This window comes from Sylvia atricapilla, chromosome Z, assembly GCF_009819655.1.
Source record: "Sylvia atricapilla isolate bSylAtr1 chromosome Z, bSylAtr1.pri, whole genome shotgun sequence".
Lineage (NCBI taxonomy): Eukaryota > Metazoa > Chordata > Aves > Passeriformes > Sylviidae > Sylvia > Sylvia atricapilla.
Window position 1 is genome coordinate 3,988,276 of NC_089174.1, and position 21,476 is coordinate 4,009,751.

General features: G+C 37.3%; 1 protein-coding gene across 1 annotated transcript in view; it reads right to left on the reverse strand.

Annotated features, from left to right (window-relative positions):
* The window catches only part of PCDH11X (protocadherin 11 X-linked), a 204,218-nt gene that overhangs the window by 103,940 nt on the left and 78,802 nt on the right, over positions 1 to 21,476 (reverse strand). The window lies entirely within an intron of this gene.

Here is a 21,476-nt window from a genome sequence, read left to right on the forward strand (position 1 = left end):
CTTTCAAACGGTGTGCATGACAATAATTTTAAACAAGGTCTGGTACTCATTTTTTCCCAGACTATTTGTAATATTATTACCTGATTCTAAGAATCCTGAATGTAGAATATAAAGTGGATTTTAAACAGCAGTAACTCAAAGCCTGGAGAGGGAAAATTATTAGTTTATTTTGAATAGGCTTGTGCCAAAAAAAAAAAAAAAAAAAAAAAAAAAAGAAAAAGATGCAATATCTCACATTTGCAGATATTGATTTCCAACCAGCCTGGAGTGAGACTATGATTGCTTTAACAAACCATTGTCTAAAGCTTGTAAACTTGAACCAACCCACATCCCTCTTTTCCTGGAAGATCCAAAAGCCTATTGATTCCAATGTCGTCTTTAAATTGAGATAATCTTTTGAAGATTTCAAACTTAATTTGTTGACTGCCTCTAAGTGACATGGGTTCAGGACTGTCATCAGATGAGCCAGACTGTCCTTGGCAGCTCTGACACTTTAAGTGGTGGGGTTTGCACTGCCAGACTGGCAGGTGATGCTCTCATTATCCTCAGAGCTGCGTGGAACTCGGACCACTCCACTCTGACAGAGGGACTTTTCATCTGCCTCTGAGCAGTGGATTGCCGTGCACCCCTACTGGGTTTCAAAGTAATTTTCTCTTTTGTGTTTCCTAATTGCAGGCTTTTTATTTCCTATCAGGCTCCTTGTGGAGCTGATTTGTGCTGCAGCCAGCAGTGACACCCTGGACATGGCTCCCAGAAAGATTTACTGTCACTCCTAGCAACTCATCCAGCACTGCCCAGTCTCACTCCCAAATGCTAATTATTGTTCTCCATCTCATGCTCCAAGGAGAAAACTCATTATCATACAAAGGAAAATAAAATTAATGTCTGGTTTGTGTTTACAGGCTGACCACAGGCCCCTATGCAGGATGCACAGCTCAAACTGGGCTGCTGAGTGGGGCACAAACCACAGAGTTCATTCTTCCTTTTGTCAGCTGAACTCTTCACAGGAGCCCTAAGCTCTGAGTAAATTATTATTAATATTGGCCTTTCATAATCTGGGCTATTACCACGGTTCAGCAAGCCATGATTGTGCACTTTGCTCAAGTATTTGAGCTCTGCAAGTGACACACGCAGCAAAACACTGTGTGTGTGATGGTCCCCTCTGACCTTTCACTTGTTTGGAATGTTGTTGGTTTTTAATCTTCAAACCACTGTACAACCTGTGAATTCTCAAAGACTTCATCTTTCATTACACTGACAAAAAAAACCTGCTCCTTGTAGAAGTTTTCATTTAGTTTCTAACAATTTTTTTTGCTTTTTTTTGGAGCATGACAGACGTTGACAAGAAAGTGCCTTCATGGAAAGTGAAAGAACATGCTTCTTATTATCCGTTTTGCTCTTTCAGAAGATCCCAAATGTCATCAGTCTTTCTTAAATATAAAATAAAATAGCAACACTGCAACTGTGCAGTTTATCATTCCTAAAGCTTTTTCAAAATGCGTGTCTGATCACAATGGGTCCTGTTTAGCACTCTTTACTCATGACTTCCATCAAAGTCACACTTTCATGGGAACTTAGCCTGAGGAAGGAATGCAGGGTAAGTCAAGGTGATTTCTGCAATCCATTACTGAGAAAATACAAGAAAAATATTAATTTTTGTTGTCTTTGCATTCAAAGGAAGTTTTAAATGTAGACTGTGCTGAAGCATTATGTTCTTAACAAAATTCTTCTGACAAGAACAAAGCATTAAATAGTCTGAGAGAGACTGAGGCAATGTAGTTGTGCTGAGGGAGAAACTCTGCAGTTAACTCATATTTAGAATGTAGTTCTGATGCTCCAAAAAGTGGTAGAAACACATATAATTGTGCCATACTACCGTCTATAACTCAGCCCTGTTATGTCTGAAAACTTATTCTGTATAAGCAACACATTATCTGTTTGACTGAAAATGTGGTTTATTTCTATAAGCAAAAGCTTCTCCCTAATTCACCTTCTTTATCACTCCTGTGGGTGGCTATGTCATTCCCATTTTTTCATGCACCTAACTTGAATCAATGGAAAGGTGTGATTGCCACAGCTAAAATATGAAACCACACTGCACAGTCTTCATTTCTGGCCATGGAGAAAGCTTGCAGGGGGGGATTCTGACTCCTGCTTTGGAACAAACAGCACCAAAAAAGCATTTTGAGTTTTCCTCATGTTGTGAGTTGAGATCTGTTCACTGGCTAAGCAGTGGCAATAGGCAGTGGTAACAGGAAAGCAAATTTACAGCAGAATATGGAGTGTCAATACCTTTGAATATATTGATATATGGCCACAAAAAAATTTCTTTCTCCTTTTCTTTCTTGACCACTGGATGACATGCACATTACTCTTGTATGCTTAATTAAGGAGTCATTACAACTGTCTTGGGAAATTGTGCTCACAAAATTCAGACAGCCAAACAAAATGCAAGCTAAAACTGACACAGACACTATTTTCAAAGTCAGAAAGTAAGTGGTTAATTCCTTTGCCCAGGCAATATTTGGTTGAGTGGCCCACTTGGACATAAAACAGCAGTTTTCTAGTTTTAGTAAGATCATTAAAACATCATTAGTTGAATTTTAACCTTGGTACAGAATATAATCACTCTATTTATTATTTTCCTGCCATCAGGGGCTTAATTCCAAAGGACATTTTCTAGGCTACAGATATCATGACCAAGAATGTTACTAATTTCTGAATGTAGCTAAACCCCAGAGTTATATTGGTAATATTTGGGTTTGTTGACATCATGCCAAGTTACACCTCTGTTTCCATAACTTAGATTACTTCAGCATTTTGAAACTTTTCAGATGATTTTTGTGGAAGCAAATGCATATACAACAGAATATATAAAAAAAATCATAAAAATGACAGTAATAGATGATAGCTATCATGGCTCATCTTAAAATGCTGCATGCACATTAACAAAGCCTCGAAAGTCCACAGGAATTTGGGGCAGGGGCCATTGGTCCAGCCCCAGCCATGCATTTTGCACTTCATACCCCAAGCCAGAATCTTAACTCAGGGCATCAGACATGGAGCACAGACTTAATTTTGGAGAACCTGTACAAGCAAAGAATTTATTAAGTATCCTAACCCAGCAAACTCTTCTGCAAGTACCAAAAGGCTTTGGCTGCTCTGCCCAGAGACAGGGCACAGCTCCTGTAGAGCTTCAGCACATCACAGCCCAACCTGCACAGGAGCCACAGAGAGGCAGAGGGGGATTTGCTCACTGTGTGCCTGTCCCAGGGTGATTTCATGATGCTGGTATCCCCAGCCATCTGTTCTGTTTACACAGGATATTGTGTCCTGGGAAAGAAGAAGCACAGGGCTCATTTTGCAGAACCTGCCTGAATCCTACACCTGGACTGTGTTTGTCTGAGGCACAGACAGCAGGACAGAGATCTCCTGTGCTTTTACTTATTTTTAGCTAGCTGCAGCAGAGAAGCTCCCTGGACTGTTTTTTCCTTTTCTTGGGGCTGTTTAAACCTGTCCTGGACTGAAAACCCCAGAGGAGCCCCAGGAGCTGCACCTGCACTGGGGTGTGGAGCTCCAGAGCTCCATCCACAGCAGGGACTGTCTGAATTTACCATCTCACTCCAGAACAACCAGAGGTTTCATATTTTCATATTATTCATTCTTTATGCTTGTGGGTGCTTTGTTTGTTAAATAATTAATTTTTTCCACTTTTCTTAGATTTCCTCCCAGACCAGTTTGGGGGTGAACGGTTCCAGTTTGCTTCCCAGAGGGACCCTATTCAGAGGTTTTGTCCCAAATTCTGCCAAACAGTGCAGCAGAGCTGTTCTTGTCTTTGCAGCTGAAACTAAAAGTTAGTTCTGGAGATTTCTCACTTGAGTGGCTGAGATTTATTTTCCTGGCTTGGCAGGACACAAGGTCGAGTCTAAGAGATGTCCCCATTTTTGTAATCATCGTGTGATGCCACTACACTGCTGCTCACTTTGAATTAAAATAACTGATCAGTTGTGTTAATTTATGCTGGTGGATCATTTTGGGCCATCATTCCAATCATGCACTCCCCATGCTCTGCTGAATGCAGTGAAAGAAACTGGCAGTAACCATCACAGAAGTAGATTAGATTTGATTTTCTCATCTGTCTTTAGGAATGATTTTGATGCTGTAGCCTGTTAAATGCTGTGCAAAAATGGTAGTGCTTTTATCTTTTTTTTTTTTTTTTCTAACTTAAGATGTTTTAATATATGGAACAACAACAAAAGTCCTTACCTATGAAAGTAAAGAATACAAAAGACAGGAAAATCCAGCATGCCAAACCATTCTTCACTTTGCCCAAAACACAAGAGTTTGTGTGGTGACAAAACGCAATGTTTTCTGGGATATCCTGTTTCCGGAGCTCATGGATGAAGGGCCACAACCAGCTTTCTGTCATGCTTTAGCATCTGAAAGTGTGCTCTCAGAAATTAGTGTGACATCACTGAGACATGATTTTAAAAGATCTCCAGTATATTCTTGATTTTGTGTGACGATTTGTACATAAATGCACAAAAAAGGGACTTTTTTACCCTTTTTAATTTTTATTTTTATTTAGTTCTTTTTATTCTGGCTATAGCTACAGTTTTCCTAGATTTTAAAGCCTCAAACTGAATTGCAGAGACGCTATTCATTCTACTAGAATAGGAGAGGATAAACCTCATGAAATAAAAACAAAGACGAAGATAAATCTATCCAGTTGTCAGGGTGTACATCTTATAAATACAGGGATGGAATCTATTCATCATCTTTATTTTATAAGCAGGTAGAGAGAACCAGAACTCAGAGAGCAGCACTCAGGGAGAGTGAACCCTATAGATTTATCTTAATTATGAAAATATGACAGACACTATCTGACAATAAGTGCAAGTAAGACTGGGAATGAAAGTGATGGACTTCTCTGAATGAAGAATTAGACTTTTATCTGGCATCTTTCAGAGTTGAGTAGCCATGTTACTGCTTCACAGGAATTTCTATTACCTGTAAGAGTATGAAATCTTTAGAGAACAGAAAGACAAACAAGTTCAGATTCTGTCCTTTTTCTTGTTGCTATTTCATTCTAAATGATAATTTAAAAAGAAAATACCAAACCTAAAAATTTGTGGGGATTCTTATTTTAAATATTCAGTTGTATTTAAGTGTGATTTATAATTATGAGATCCCCAAATTTTGTCCCTTTTTTAAAATAGATTTTATCATAGATTCTTCAAAATTTAAAACCGATCCTTATTTTCCTAAATATATGGAGTTGGTTTTTTTTTTCCTCACTCTGTTCACCAAAGAGGTTCCAGCTGACTCTTCCTGGTGCAGAATGCCATTATGCAACAAATAACTTACAAACTTCTCTTCCCGGGGTGATAAACTCTGTTTTGAATGTCTGCACCAGGAAACATCCTGCACAAGGATATCTTGTCCATTCTCCTGCTACCATTTCTTCTAGCAAGTCAAACCAAATGAGAGCTATCCTCAGTGAAATCCTTTTAATGGAGCACCATTTACAATTCACAGCTCAGAAGGTGCTTTTTAGGGTGAATCAGGACATCCTTGACCCAGTCCCAGATCCTTTCTGGGTTCTGTTCTTGGCTCCCCTCTAATTTATGGGTCCCATCTGCTGTTAAAATTCTCCTCTATTTAATGCCAACACACAGATTCCTATAAGGCACAAACCCTGGGTTCTCGAGTGGTTCATTATATTCATTTTGCTGAAAGGGCAATTGTTCTTTGACTGTGAATTGTTGAAGGATAATTAAAGAAAATTGTTTCAACTTAATAAAATCTTTTTTGCTGGCCACCTAAGAATACTCAGTTTTGTGAAGTGATATAGTTCCTTTAAATAATGGATAGCAAGGTTAATAGTCCCTAAAATGTGGAACAAGTGGTCAATAATTCACAATAGTAATTACTCTGATTTTTTTTTTCCTAAAAGCTTGCCATGTCCTTGTTATGGGAATGTAGCTAATAGAAACTGAAGACTGCTAAGCCTCATCTTTTGTTCTAGATGCAGGTGAGATAATTTCCAAATGGTCAGTTTCTATGTCCTCTGAAATATGAAAAACTATGACTGTGTTTATCTGACTGTAGGGACTCCAAAGAAGCTGTCATTAGGTTCTACTGTGAATAGGCTGGCTAACTTTCTCCTTAATTTTTTTTTTTTTTTTTTTTTTTTTTTTTTTTTTTTTTTTTTTTTTTTTTTTTTTTTTTTCCTCAGTGAATTTTGGGATGATGCTCAACAAATTGTGCTAGAAGTGAATGTTGTGCTAGAATATTTATCTACAGAATTGCAGATAAACAGAACAACTGGTTAATAAAAGTTTGTGTGTGTGTGAAGCAACTTCAGGAAGGCAATGCAGGAGCTCTCTTCAAACTACAGATAAAGAATTATCATATCACAGCTCTCTCCTAATTCACTGAATCTAAATCTTGATTTCACATTTTTCGTGTTTATATAACAGGCACTATCTTGAGTGAGTCATTGTTCATTCTGTTTGCTTGAACAACGTTTCATTTCACTTAAATTGAAGATTTCCCACAAAATATTCACTGGTTCCCATCTGCCCTTCCTTGAAATGACTGGTGAGGACAACCAGCCCACTTTAGCAACACATTAATCATGTATATTTGTCATTCAAAGATCTATACATTACAACTTCTACTGCTGAAATGGAGAAATTCCCTTCCACTGCTTCACAGTAATCTCCCTCTCCTGAAAAGACTGTTCAGGTCATCGTTCCTGAGCTGACAACTCTTTCCCTGTCCAATCAGCAAGGCAACTGCTAATTGATCCATCGTACCTCACTTTGATCAAACCACTGTCCCATCAACCAGGGTGGTCTCGTTTCAACCCAGATTCATCCAGTCCTGGCTTAACCTGGTGAAAGAAACCTCAGTGTGCAGATGTGAGTAGCAGTGGATCAGCAAAGAGAAGACTTGATTTTAATGGCTCTAAACATTGGCCATAATCAGTCCTAAATATTTAAACACTTTTTCTGCTGTAGACATCTGTAGACAACCAGTGAAATGAACGTGTGTACACACACATCTGTCTGATTACTCAAACCCAAAGTAACTTCTGCTTCGAATTTGAGAATTAAACTACAGTTTAATTTGACATAATGCTCAGTTAGGCTTAATGTAGCACTTCATTATACAGACACACAGAATTACCTGATTTGATATAATGTCATAAAAGGTATAATTCTCAGTGTAGCCCACACCAGTTTGGCATGTGGCTGAAAAGATGGATCTCTAATCTGTAGAGAACACTGAAAAATTAAGTAATTTGAAAATAAATCAATATGGCATTAGATAAAAGAGTGACAGTAATGGAGTTATCTATAACTCCAGCCATTTCAATGACACATGCATTCACAGTTAAACTCCCTGTTTCATATTGGCTGCCTTCTTAATGATAACCTGGAATGAAAACCAGATAAATGGAGTTTTGTGAGGCTTGGTGCATTGACCTCGCTGTGCTTCCATAGAAGTCAGTGGTTACTTTCAGCAGAGAGCAGAATCTGCCTGTGCAGCTTAAAAAGACTATCTTAGGCGTGTGCAGAAGAATTTCTGAAAAACAGGAATGACCTCATACTCTCCCAGAGGCACTCAGCAGCTTCAACTCCTGAGCAAGTGCCATTGCCTCTGATTCCACTGTAAAACAGGAGCACTCATTCACAATGATAATCAAGTTCCAGTGCTTTGAGTCAGTAGAAGTAGGTAATAGAGTGAGCTAAAAGCAGATAATGACCCTCGATCATCATAAGGGTCATTAACTCCAGCAATTTACTAAAATACTTCACTTTTTGGTTGTTGTTCAGCACTTGAGATCATGCAAAGATCCTTGGTTGCATACAAAGCTCCAAATGAATCCTATCCTAGAAAGCAATAGGAGCCTTTTGCCATTGAACAGAAAAATAAAATGTGACAAAGCGCAGTGAGGGACAAATAATTCTAAAATTTTAACCTATGGAATCTCCCAGCTAAAATTAATACAGCAAGATAAGATGGGATAAAGCAAGATAAAGCAGCAGCAGCAGCAGCAGAATATCACACTGATTTCAAGGCACAGGAAGAAGCACACACACAACAAAATAATCTAGAAGGGCCCTCTGGGGAAAAGACCTATCCCACAAGTATACAATAATGAAAGAAAACTGGACATAATGAAAATGAACTTCCATTAGTATTATTTCCCAAAAGGTCTTTTCTTTTTTGTAATAAATTTCAACTCACACATCAAAGTGAGTGAGAACCCAACTGATTGGTTTGCTGCTAAAGAGGTGCAGATTTGGCTCTGATTGAGGAAAATTGTGTGGGACTGAATTGCATTTTTAAAGGTTAGCAGGACACCTTATGCTCTGATACTGTTTGTTCCCATTTCATAGGGCTTTTCCTCTTGAGGTTTCATCTCCTTGCAGTTTTTTTTCGAGTGCAAAGCTGTGAATAAATAAAATGCAATACGATGTACAGTACTGCAGCAGAGAGGTCTTTATAGAAAATCATTCTACTTCTTCACTATACTTCTATCTTGCTCTTTCTCTTTCCTACAGTAACGGCATGCTATTTCACCAAACTAGAAGAAAGCAAATTAGATGAAGCGTCAGATAATATCTGTAATTTTGGTTTTCCCTTAAAATAGCTTCAAGATGCAGCCTTGAAGAAATCAGCCAAATAAGAAATAATAATAGAAACTCTTTTTTATGGTTTACCTGCATGCAGCTATTCAAAGTAATATTTTTGCTGAATTATCTTAATAGAAACTAGATTAAAATATGGCTTGTGTTGAGGTTGGATTTTTCTCTACCCCACCAATCTTGCATGTAAGTATCAGGACTATTCAGGAAGGTTCAGGTTTGAAACCTCTTCAGTCTGAAATCATTATCACAGAGTAAAAGCAGCTTTGCCTCACCACCCTAAAACACAAACCCTGACAAAACAGGACCTGTACTTATGCTGAAAATGTAGTTCAAGTGTCTACTTAGGTTTTCAGATAGTTCTGGACATCACAATAAATGTGTTAATTAATATCACACGGGATAGGAGTTGATGAGATTATGTTTCTCTCCAGCAACAGTAAAGACCAACAGACCATTAGGAAAAAAAAAAAAAAAAAAAAAAAAAAAGCAGAACTGTATTACAGTAGAGTTTAATTTCAGCTTTCCCACACCATAAGGCTCTCTTCACCCCTCACAATGCTCCTTCCAAAGGAAGAACACATTAAAAACACGACAAAGTTTCTGGACTTCAGCAAAAGCTATCAAAAGAAACAAGCTTCTTCTGCTTCAAATATTTCAGTGACATTTTAGGAGTTTCTAGATTTAATTTGGATAAAATCCTCCCCCTCAAAGTGCCCACTTCCCATCTTCCCATCACCCTACTTCCAATTTCTGCTCCTACACTCATGCATCAAGGTGCAGCTGTGCTGCTCAGTCTTCCAGAAGTTTCAGGGAAGAAGGAATAAAAAACCAAACACAGTATTTTCCATTTAAAACCCATCTCAGAACAGTTACCCTGACAAATTATCACTCTTAGTCTGTTTTTCCCAAAATCAGCCCTGGTGGCCTAATCCAAGAGGATCAGGAAGTCATTAAAAGCATTAGCTCAATTTTGGCATTTTAGTAGCACTTACATGTCAAAACACCAAGTGTTTTCTGCAAGAAATTCTTTGTGGGCTGCTTGTCCCAAGATGTCCTGCTGCCAGTGATGGATCAAGAGAGCAGGGACACATCTCAGCAAGACACTGCCTCTGCTTCCTGCAATTCCATGACAGGAATTCTATCTGGTGAGGATGTGATGCCAACAGGGAGTGCCCCAGGTCTTCCTGACAGACCCCACAGTCACTGTCAGGAGTGCCAGCACAGCACAGAGGGGGTGGCATTTCCTCCAAAGACTGGGTGCTATTGCAAAATCGTGTGTGCTGGCACCAGTGAACTTAAAAAAAAAAAAAAAAAAGAAAAAAAAAAAAAAAAAAAAGTGCTTATACCATCCACTGCCTGAAGACTTTTCTCACTTTCTCCTGATTCAGATTTTCAGGCTGCTGGGATGAACCAGGATCCACCGCAGTTTGTCTGAGGCATGTGCCTCCTCAGTAAATCCCTCCAAAACCCCTGTTCCTTTCCTCATCGTGTTCATACTGGTTATAGCTGTATGCCAAATAAACAAGCAGAATGAATGCACTTGGGTCTTTGTCAGCTGATGGCAAAGAGTAAAGCAGGTGAATCAGACTGGTGGAAATGCGTATACAAAAAGCATGCAAAGAGGATAAATTAATGGTAAGAAATATGATTACTATAACACGGCATGTCAATTGTTTGTTCTAGAGAAATAAGGGGAAATGGATCAGAGGATTTAGTCTCTCTCTGCACAGTAAAATTTACTCACGTATCAAACAATTTGGAACAACATATGTGGAACAAGCACCCCAACATTAGAGCCAATGGGGGTGAAAATATCTGAGTACAATATTTGCACTAACTTTGAAAACTCCTCTCTGTGTTATCTATCTTTTAATTGCCTCAACTCTTTCTAACCGAGAGCAATCTGCCTACAGGACTGAAGGTCACGGCTTCAAAATGTTCTCAGCTTTGTGAGCCCTAGTTTTTAAAATTATTTTTGTATTAGATTTCAGAAACCATCTTACTCAGCCTGAGCTATCTAAAAGCCAAGTGTTCACAGAGATACCTCCCACAGGACCTAGAGGAAAGAGTTAGTGACTCACTGCAGCTTGTGTGAGCTTGAGGAGCTACAGCTCTGTGTGATTCTCTCTGTGTGGCTCTCTGCCTTCACCTCCTACAGAAGAAATGAATTCCAACTTAAGCCTTTCATTAAAATATATATATTTCTGTTACCTTTACAGCCATTCAAAATGAAAACTATCGTCACTTGGAAGAAATCATTCTGAATGTCTGTCTTCTACATCCAGTGTTACATAATCCCAAGTGAATGGTAGGGCCGCAGGTGCTCTGCTTATCCTCCCTCCCCAAGCTGTGACAGGAGGTATCCAGGCCTGACACAACTCCTTCCCTGATCCCCCTGTCAGCCACTCTGCTCTAAATGTGCAAAAGACAATAAAAGGAACCCAAAGACGGCAACAAGTAAAACATCACCTCAGCACTTCTCAGCACTTCTGCTAAAATATTCTCAAAGTGCTGGTATGTGAGAGAGATTTGGTCTGTCCATTGCTTTGGTGAGATCACACCAACACCTGGATGTGGCCCCACAAACCCCACGGGGTACAGCCAGTGAAGTTCTGTCTCTCATCAGGAAAACCTCAATCATCCTGAACCACACACCAAACAGCAAGGTGACAAAATTCAGTCCTCTTTAATTTTCTCTGTTGTTGACATGGTAAGGGAGGGGTTTTCCATTCCCACCTATCTGATTTTGGATATCCTCTCAAAATATTATGACCATACGTCCTATGGATTCACCTTTCCTTCTCACTCTCCTGGTTACAGCTGGTGCTGTGCTGACCCATGAGGTTTTGAAGTTGTCATTTTCTCTGTAGTTCAACAGTTATTGGTTGATCCAGCTGTAAAGATTTAAGCTGGATCAACCAGCTTCTCCCTTTCAAAAACAAAATTGCTATTAAGCCTTTCTGACCTTTTATCTTTTTCTTCCAATCTCAGGCCACAGGATGGCTAAAGGAAAAACAATTACAAAAAAGAAAATCCATACAAAGCTTACAGCCACATACAAGTCATGGAACACAAACAGTGTAAGCCAATCTTCCACAATCCCTGTGAAAGATTACAATACATTCACTTGAGAATTCCCATCACACAACAGGGTTTTGATCAGAAGTGCAACAGCCTGTTCCAGCTCCTCATTCTCCCTCCTAAATTACAACCTAAGCAGAAAGCAATTAAAAAATTAACAGCCGACTAATAAACCCATCTTACCTTAAAAAAAACCAGAAAAAACACACACAAAAAAACCCAAACAAACAAAACAAAAAACCATAAACAGACACACAAACACACAAAATCAACACAAAAAATCCCAAACAAACAAACAAACAAAACCCAGTCATTGACCCATCACATAAAATTAGCACGTGACAGCTTTTGCTTCATTGTACCAAATCAGATTTTGTCTCTCATTGAACCTAGTACCTTTGAGATGTATAAATTAAAAGTGACTAGTCAGACACTTTCTCTTCCGGAAATAATTTAAAAACAAACAACAAACAAAATTAGTTCCACTGAAATGAGTTCAAATGCCACAGAATTCATTTGGAATGACAAGTTATACAGATTTACCCACAAGGTTGTGACACCCACTGGTAAATTCTAATTTATTAATAGAGTATTCTGTGTTTGAATATGAAAGAAATGAGTCTAATTTTTATTTATTTATTTTTTTAGATCAGATGAGAAGCAATTCGTTTCAAGGTTCATATTTCAGCACAGAGTGTTCTAAACTAAATACCTCCATTAAATACAGATCTACATTCTTGACTTGCAGTCTTTATTTAAACCTGCCTGGTGGAAAATAAAGAATAAGTGGCATTTTTCATCAGGATTTTATCTTGATAAGAAGTCCTTTTTGCAGATATATTTGATATTCATTATGTTTCTGTAACAGCCCCTGCATCTCCAGTGTTATCAAACCCCAGCAGAATCTTTTCATCTTAATAATACAAAAGTAGACTTTGTGTTCTCAGCCCTGTACTCCCCAGATTATCAATATAAAATGTTTGATTGACAGAGGGAGAGACAAGCCAGTTCTGATTCAATCTGAGCTTTTATTTGGGCTGGTTTCACAAGGAGAGAAGGTTCTCTCCCTGCTATGGCTTTGTCCTGCCATTATCTTTTTTGTAGACCCTTGGAATGTTGTTTCAAGTAATAAGTGCAGGTAGGGTTCAGGTGAATTCTACATCTGTGAATGCAGAATTATTTGATGAATTCCTGCAGTTAATCAAGCAGACAGTTTGTGGCTCTCACTCATTTTCAAAGGAGACCACACTGAATGAGTTATTCAGCCCCACAGAAGAAAGTTGATGTGTTTGACATTACACAACCAAACACGAGATTTTATTAAAACAGTAGTTGATTTCTACTCTCTTTTTAATTTTATTTCCATGTGCTCTCCACTCTATACACTAGCTTTGGAAGGTAATGACTCATCAGTTCTTAAAAAAAAAAAATCCTTTTTTTTTTTTTTTTTTGGGTTGTTTTGGGTTTTTGTTTTGGTTTGGTTTGGTTTGGGTTTTTTTTGTTGTTGTTGTTGTTTTTGTTGTTGTTGTTTGTTGTTGTTTGGTTTTGTTTGGGTTTGTTTGGTTTCTTGGTTTTTTGGTTATTTGGTTTGGTTTGGGGTGTTTTTGTTTTTTTCTTTGTTTTTGTTAAAGAAAAGGTCCTCAATAGACTTGGGAACTCAATCATTTATCCCTGAGTTTTTGCATTTTCTTTTTCTTTTTAGCATTTTAGATATAGGGAAATAGTTTATCAAAGAAGTTTTTTACTACATTTAAATGGAAAATGTAAGAAAATATATTGAGTGAGTATTGTCAGGAATTATATTTTTGTGGTTTTGAGGGGGGGAAATAATATTATTTCCTCAGAAATTTTCAACAGTAATTTTGGAGTTTCAATAAGAAAAAATAAGGAAAAAATAATATATTGAAAAGAACATTAATTACATTAAGTAACACAAAATGTCTGAAAAACACTGAGTTGTAAACAGCCATTCTACTGCAGAGCCACAAAAATGATCAACAGTCACATAAAAAGAAAAGGCATCAGTATGAATTATATCCTGCAAATAATCATTAAAAGTATTTGCTTTGTTCCACTTTAAATTTTTTCCTGTTTAAATATAAATTAAATGTATCTAATGTAATTTTAAATTTTAATGTTTTTTCCCTCTTTTAAAACATAAATATGCTTATTCCTAAAGGGACTGCAGATGACACAGGGAAGAGTTTTAACATAGAACACAGTAGCTTACTTTGAAGTATTCTCCACTTTGCCACGGAGAAAGAACAAACCCTTGGAACTTTTGATGTGTAAAAATGGATTGTGCATGAAGATTCTGTTTGTGGGACATGGACAGATTTCACTCAAGCACTGAATGCCCTCAGAAAATAAAGCTCAAAAGGGGCTTTGTTTTTTTTTTTCATGACAAAATTTCAGATTCTCTCATCTATCTCAAGAAAAATTATGTTCTTCACGAGTAAGATTAGTGCAGTTCATTGTGTGAAATTCCACAGTTATCATATCCTCATGTGAATTTAATAAAGCTCTGCCTTAGCAGCTCTTGAACAGCAGCCAAGCATTTGATTTGTTCTATTTCATTTTATTCATTTAAATGCATCTTGCTCCCATCTGGAATAATAAAAACAAACAGTTCAAGGAGTTATTGTGCTAAAAAGGGGCAATGAGAAAACAGAATATCCTCTTGCAACCCCCCTCTCCTAACTCTGGCTGTTTGATATCCATTTCAGAACTCATGTTGCCATTTCCTAATTCCTCAAAGACAGCCTGTAAGAGGATTGTCAGGACAGATGTTGGAGCCCTCACACAACTGAGCACATGCTGTCTTAGCCATGCTCAGTGTTTCAAAGCCAAACTACTGTAACTAATAAATCATGCTTGGGAGCTGAAAGCAGCTCATTGTATATCTTGTATACAGGAAGCATCAGAAGCCTTTTTTTATTTTTTTTCCTCCAATTACATTTTCCTGGCTTAATTGTCCCTGACAGAATTATTCCTGTCTGCTTTTAATATCCAGCCTTCGAGATAATTTTCTGAAGAGGTTTGATGTGCTCGTTGTGAGTAAAGCAATCGAGATTGTGTCAACTTCTCAGGGCTTCCACTACAACTAGAGGAAACTCAAATAAAACCTCACAATACATTTATAAAATAAAAATTAATACAAAAGTCGATGAGCTGTACAAGTGGGCAGGAAACAGTGTACCTGGGGGTTCACCCCAAAAATGAATACAAATAGATATATTTAAACTATTTACACTATAATTTGAATTGTAATTGAGTTATAATTTGAAATCTTTGGATATTTACACATGTGGGTAGTAGATCCATAAAGGCAATTAAGATTCTGATTTCCACTCAAACACCTCCATATCCTTGAGGGTCCTAAAATATTAGAACTCAACTGAACAAGACCCAGGGAAAACTATCTGGAAGAACCTGGCTTTGCGTCCCATGATTGGGGTAGGTGACATTCACAGATCCCATGGAACATTAATTACTCTATCACGCTGTGATCTTTAAGAATTCTGATGTAAGAAATAGAGATATATATTGCGTGACCCACCAACATATACTAAATGGTTATAATATATTGTCCAAGTCTAATTACTTTGGTTATTACCGAAGTGCTGGTGTCAAATGTCAAATTGACACAACACCGAGTGCAAGACCTTACAAATGCCTGGATTCTTATACATCTCTCCCCCCCTATAATTTCTAAATATTAATATAAATATAGGAAAACATAGCAATAAGAAGATCTTAAACCATCCATTGAAGACAAGAAAACAAGAATCTCACATTGTTAGAGGATATATGCATTATGTTTCAACACAGAAGGACAAAGATAATCTTCTTCATGGACAGGAAACGAAATAATGGGTTTAAACTGAAGGAAATTAAGTAATTTGGGTTAAAATCAGGCCAAAGTGATAATGCACAGAAATGGCCTTACCATGAACCTGATGAAGAAAGGGAATGAACCACGGAACATCATTTAGCAGGGACTGATTTACAACTTTGGCTGTATGAGTTTCTTAAAATGCATTCATCAAATCCTCCAGTATTTTGTTTCCAAAAACAGTAGGTTTGATGATTCCACTGTGTGTAAGCAAACACCAATCTGTTTATCCATGTTTTGTTTTAAATTAGTCACAATGTCATTTTGCTAGATTAAAAATCTGCTTCAGGCCATTGAAGAATCCATTCAGCCTCATTCTTCTAAAGAAACTGTCTTTGAACACTGGCTTATAAAGGAAACAAGAAAAGTTTTAGAGAAATACCTTATCTTTTTGTTTGTATATACATCGATACATGTCTATAAGCTTCTGCAATATATAAAATAAGAATTAAAAAGGTAAGCATACAGTGTGTCTAATAAGACATTTTGAAAAGTATGAGAGATCTGTATTTGGATAGAGTGGCTCACTGCTATTTGAAGGAGGAAAAAACAAGATTTTTCTTGCAGGATTTTTGGTAAATCCCTTGTTCCCACTCAGGTGCAGAAAGTATTACAGATCAAGGTGAGTCAGCACGGACTGTGAGCAGTGAATACAGCAGTGCTGATCACTGCTGCTAATAACAACACCTCACACACCTTTCCAAGTGGCAGCAGCTCTTACCCAGAGCTCTCACTGAGCTCTGAGTTCAGCACGAGTTGGGAGAAACACTTCTTGTATAAATTGCAGTTGTTTGGGCTTCTAACTTTGAAATCAATAGCAATCAAAATCTCAGCAGGCTGGAGAAGTTGTTGCTTCCCTTCTGCTAAGCTTGAGAACATAATCCAATGTTTTCCTCCCCTCTTGAAGTTTTGTTTACAAATAGACATCTAAACAAAAAGCCCTTTTCCACCTTTGGTTTGATTCCTTTGTGTTTTGGCTAAAGAGAGTTTCATGTTAAACATCTCCAAAAACAGAAACTTTGGAAAAGAAGACAGAAGGTAGAAAATACTGAGGCTTTCATAGTATATATTTCAAAATATCTCTACCTACATGTTTAGGTAGTTATAATAACGGTACTGGCAAGAAAAAGCACTTGCTTTTAAATTTATTTTAATAAAATGCAACAGAACTAGAAGGCAGTTTATTGTTGTAAGAAAACTGTAATTTTACATCAGGTAAGTTTAGAAATTAAAAAAAAAGTCAATCGTTTTGTACCATCTTAAGGAATTAATATAGTTTCTTCTAGTTAAATAGCAAAGAAAAGTGTACCATAATTTTTTTCCAAGTCTTAGTTTTCTTCGTTACCTTCAGCTCCAAACACATTCTTTTTAAAAGGGAGGGAAACAATTTTTAGCAATCTACAAAAATCAGTCAACAATAGAATAAAGACATCTTACCTTTCAATCCCAATAAACCTGATCAGAATCACTTTTAAATCTAGATATGAACGCACATCCACGTGTTCAGAGACATTCAGAGTTAGCAGCAGAATTCTGCTGATTTTATCCATAATGGATCGACGTTGATGCAATTTATAAAATACATAACTTAAATGTGACTTAACTGTGACTTAAAACTGCATCTGCAAAGATCTCTGATGTGGCACCCAGGATTTTGATGCAGTTTCTCACCACAACAATAATTACAGATGGAAAAGATCTTCCCTTCCCCTCGTCCCTTTTCATCCTAGCTGCTCCTAAGTCCTCCACATGGTCATGACCTTGTCAAGTTTGGTTGCCAGACAATCACAAAATTTTGAGTAATTTCCAATTACTCAAACCCCCTAAACATTCAAAGGAAAGGTCTTCCCAAATTCCAGCCACCTGTTTGAAGTCCGTTTGCTTGTCTGAAACACACATGCCCAAGTGTCGGGAAAAAAACAAGAATTTGTCCCCTGTTGGTTTCTTCTTCATACAGCAGAGGGAGAGGAAAACCACCAGCACATGGATGGTGTAGATTCAGATCTAGGAAAGGTATTTTTGAGTGAAGAAACCTATGATTGGAGATTTTCAGATCACAGCCCAGGAGAAAGCAGAACAGGAGCAGAGAGCACTTGGTCCATCCCAACAGCCATGGAACTTCTCTTAGGAAAGGGTGAAAATGCTGAGAATGACAGGCCAAAATCCAGCTCATAATTCATAGCTGGAATTCAGCAATGAGAAATCAAACCTCATACCTCCGATATCACCATTTAGCTTTTATTGGAAATAAGTGATTTCAGCTTGAATGAACACCTTCCTTGGAAATGAGAACACAAATAAATAAAACCTATTTAAAAGGTTGCAAAAAGTCAGTAATGCCCGTGAAAAATTCCTGATATCACACTTGATATCCATCTCCATGCATATAAATAACTGATTTTGAATTACATGTGTCTATTTATGAAACAAGCAGAAGCTCACAATTTGGAGAAAATACAAAAATGTCATTTTGCTACATTTTTCAATGGTAAAATTTAAGAATGTGAGTCTATTTAGTAGAAAAAAAATTGTATTTTAGAATACTGAGAGACAGTATTGGAATGAGCAAAATAACCTAGTGAAAGAATCATAGCACTAAAACTCAAAACTGCATTTTTTATATTTGTATCCTAACCTCCAAATCACCACAAGCCATCTTCTCACATATTGAGAACCAAGTACATTCTCAGAAGGGAAGACAAATCTTCCCAAGAATCAAATAATGTGGCAGATTGAAATCCTCAGAGCCTGGCTATCTTTCACAGCAAGAGATATTGGGACAGGCACATCTCTGCAGCTGCAGTCTGTGCAATATTTACTGCCCACAACCTTTGCTAATTGAATGCGTGATAAATGTGTATAGACACCCTCACGCCCTCATGTATACACAGGCAAACAAAAAACATACACCGACAGATATAAACACTCACACGTGCTTGGGGACATCCCTGGAAAACGTGTAACTCTTGGAATTCCTGCTAGGATTCCTTTGGAAAAAAAATGTAGACAAAAGAAATGTGCTGCTAAAGAGTATGAGGATTTTCAAAGAGGTGTATTTTTTCATATTTCTTGTAAAGCTTACATGTGGTTAAGTTATTTAATAATCATAGCTCCTAAACTGTGAAAAATACCAGTTTCTCTAGAGGCTTGGTGGTGTGCATGCATTAAGCAAACAGACCAGAGGTGTATTTAAAAACAGTGTTTCTCCAGAAGGTACACAAATATAATCGTCAAACCAAATTTATTTTAGAAATAGATAAATAAGACATAAAAGGAACAGTGCTCAGTAATTCATATGAAAGCAAAAATATATAGTCAAATCATTTGTTAAAAAGATTTTACAAATAATACGTAAGACCACAATACACCATAAATATATGTTTTATGGTAAAATGGGAAATCCCCAGAAAAGTGTAACAACAACGAAAAAAAAAAAAAAATCAAACCCTGCAGCATTACAGTTTATGTTAAAAATATAATTCTATTTACATCACAAATAAGCTTTGATCCCCCTACTGCCCTTCAGAAGTCCCCTACTCAATTGAACTCAGGATTTAAATCCCCCAAAGTACCTGCAGTGCCCTGCTTGCTCTCGGGGGTGTTTGAGGCTGGATGGGAGGGAGCTTTGGTAGACACATAAATCCACAAGAATTCCATAAAAATTGGCAACACAGCACTGGATGCAACCAGCTCATCTGAGAGCCAGCCCAGTTGCTGTGCTTGCATCTAAAACTGGCAATAAATAAAGAAGTTTTCTCTTTGTTCAGCCCCACATTGCACAGGAACCAACCCAAAACAGGCTCTGGAGATGAGCAATGAGCACCAGAGGAAAGGGGGAATTTATTGAGAAGTTTGTGCTGAGGTGGCTGCAATAATTGCAGTCTGAAGTATGATGCACATATTGATATTCTAAAGAAAATATAATGGGTTGTCAAGTTCAAAAGTAACATTTGGTCAGCTCAGTGATTTTTGCTCATAATTCACTCTGACTTCTAAGAAGTCAGAAAAAAAAAAAAAAAAAAAAAACTTCTGTAGGTGAAAATAAATATTTGAGAAACAGAGTTGGTTTTGAAACACATATATCTAGGTTTGACTCTGCATACTAATACTATTTAAAACAAAAATAATAGAAATTTTTGACTGGCCTTCATCACAGAAGAGTGTAGAAATCAATATCCAGCACACACATATATTTGGTCAATTAACATTCATGGCTTTCATGAGATTTTCATGAACCCATTCAGCCATTAGGAGGAAATGAGCTCTGAACAAGTCTTATACCAGTCTATGAAAAACCAACTATTTAAAAAAGTGATGCTTAGATGTAAGAAAACTAAAACTAAAACTAAAAAAAAAAAAAAAAAAAAAAGATGTAAAAAATTGAAAGAGACAAAACACATGAAACTGAGCCACTTAAAAGATTTCTGGGTTCCTTAGTGCATTTGGAAGGTTATAATATTTGGTTGGGCTGACTCGTGAGAGAACCAGAGGAGGGAGATTACTGATTGGATCCAGTAATTAAACCATGTGATGTACCTTTTATTTCATTTATGTAACTTCTGGAAATTTTAAAATCATCCTAGATGTTTTTAGAGTTATTTATTGGTAGACTAGAATGATAGGACCAGTGTAATGCTAGGAAAAAGTGAGAGCCTCAGCTAAGTTAAAAGCAAAGGAACTCAAAATGAAGTGTATTTTTCTCTGAAAGAACATAACTGGCACATCTGGTACAAGGAAGGTACTTATCAAAGGTTCTCTTCACACTCAGTGCAAGAAAGTAGGCACTTCTAGAGGGTATGCAGTCCTGAAATCAAAATAACCTGCTACAGTCTGTGACTTGCCACCACCAGAGAAAAAAAAATGAGGGTAACTAAATGTTCACTGGAGATGACTAAATCACATTATCCCCACTCAGTATCCCCAATTTTTTTTTTTTTAAAAAAAAAAAAAGCAAAAAAGTTTGAATGCAAGCATTGAAATTATTTGGTGCTTCTCTTCATCAAACATTAAGTTTACACATAAGGGTTTTCTCAAAAAAGCAAATTCAACCTAATTCTTGTAAGGAGAGAAACCCGAAGACTCAAAGAAAGAGCAGAGACTCAAAGGCTGTGAAATCATCCTGTCTGCCTGACAAACCACTCTGAACGAGGCCCAAGGGCTCAAACATCACTGAATTTTCTCATCACCCACCTAGGAAACACCTCCACCAACAACTGCAGCAGCAGGAGCAGCGTGTGGGACACCACACAGCACTTTTGGGATGAATCCCTCCCCGTGTTGGGAATGAGTTTCAGACTGGCTGAGTCGTGGCACCGAGTCAATAAATGTCACTGCACTGCCTGACTGCTGGGAGTGTTGGGGGTTTTTAGTTTGAAGCATGAATGCTGCAAGGCTGCTAAAAATAGGAACAGCAAAACTGTCTGACAGGTACATGAACTTCTCCCCAAGAAAATGATCCCACCACCGGAAATGAAAAACTCTCTGTAACAGTCATAGCTACAATTATGCGATACAATATGCTCAATTACAATACGTACTTCATTATTAATAGGATTTATTTTACAGATCAAATAGCCAAATACACATGTTTTTTTGTTTTTTTTTTTTCTTTTTAAAAGAGCCAGATAGCAAATGTGGAGCAAACTATAGGCAACAGTCATGGTAGACATTCTGCAGTCCAAGAACTGAGGCAACGTGATTATTAAGTACAAGCCTATAAATATCTTTACATCAAACATACAGTAATGTGTAAGAATTCATTGTTGTCTAATTCATGAATCATTAATAACTTTTTTCTTTAAAAGAAAGTTCTATATACTGTATACATCCCAGTTAAA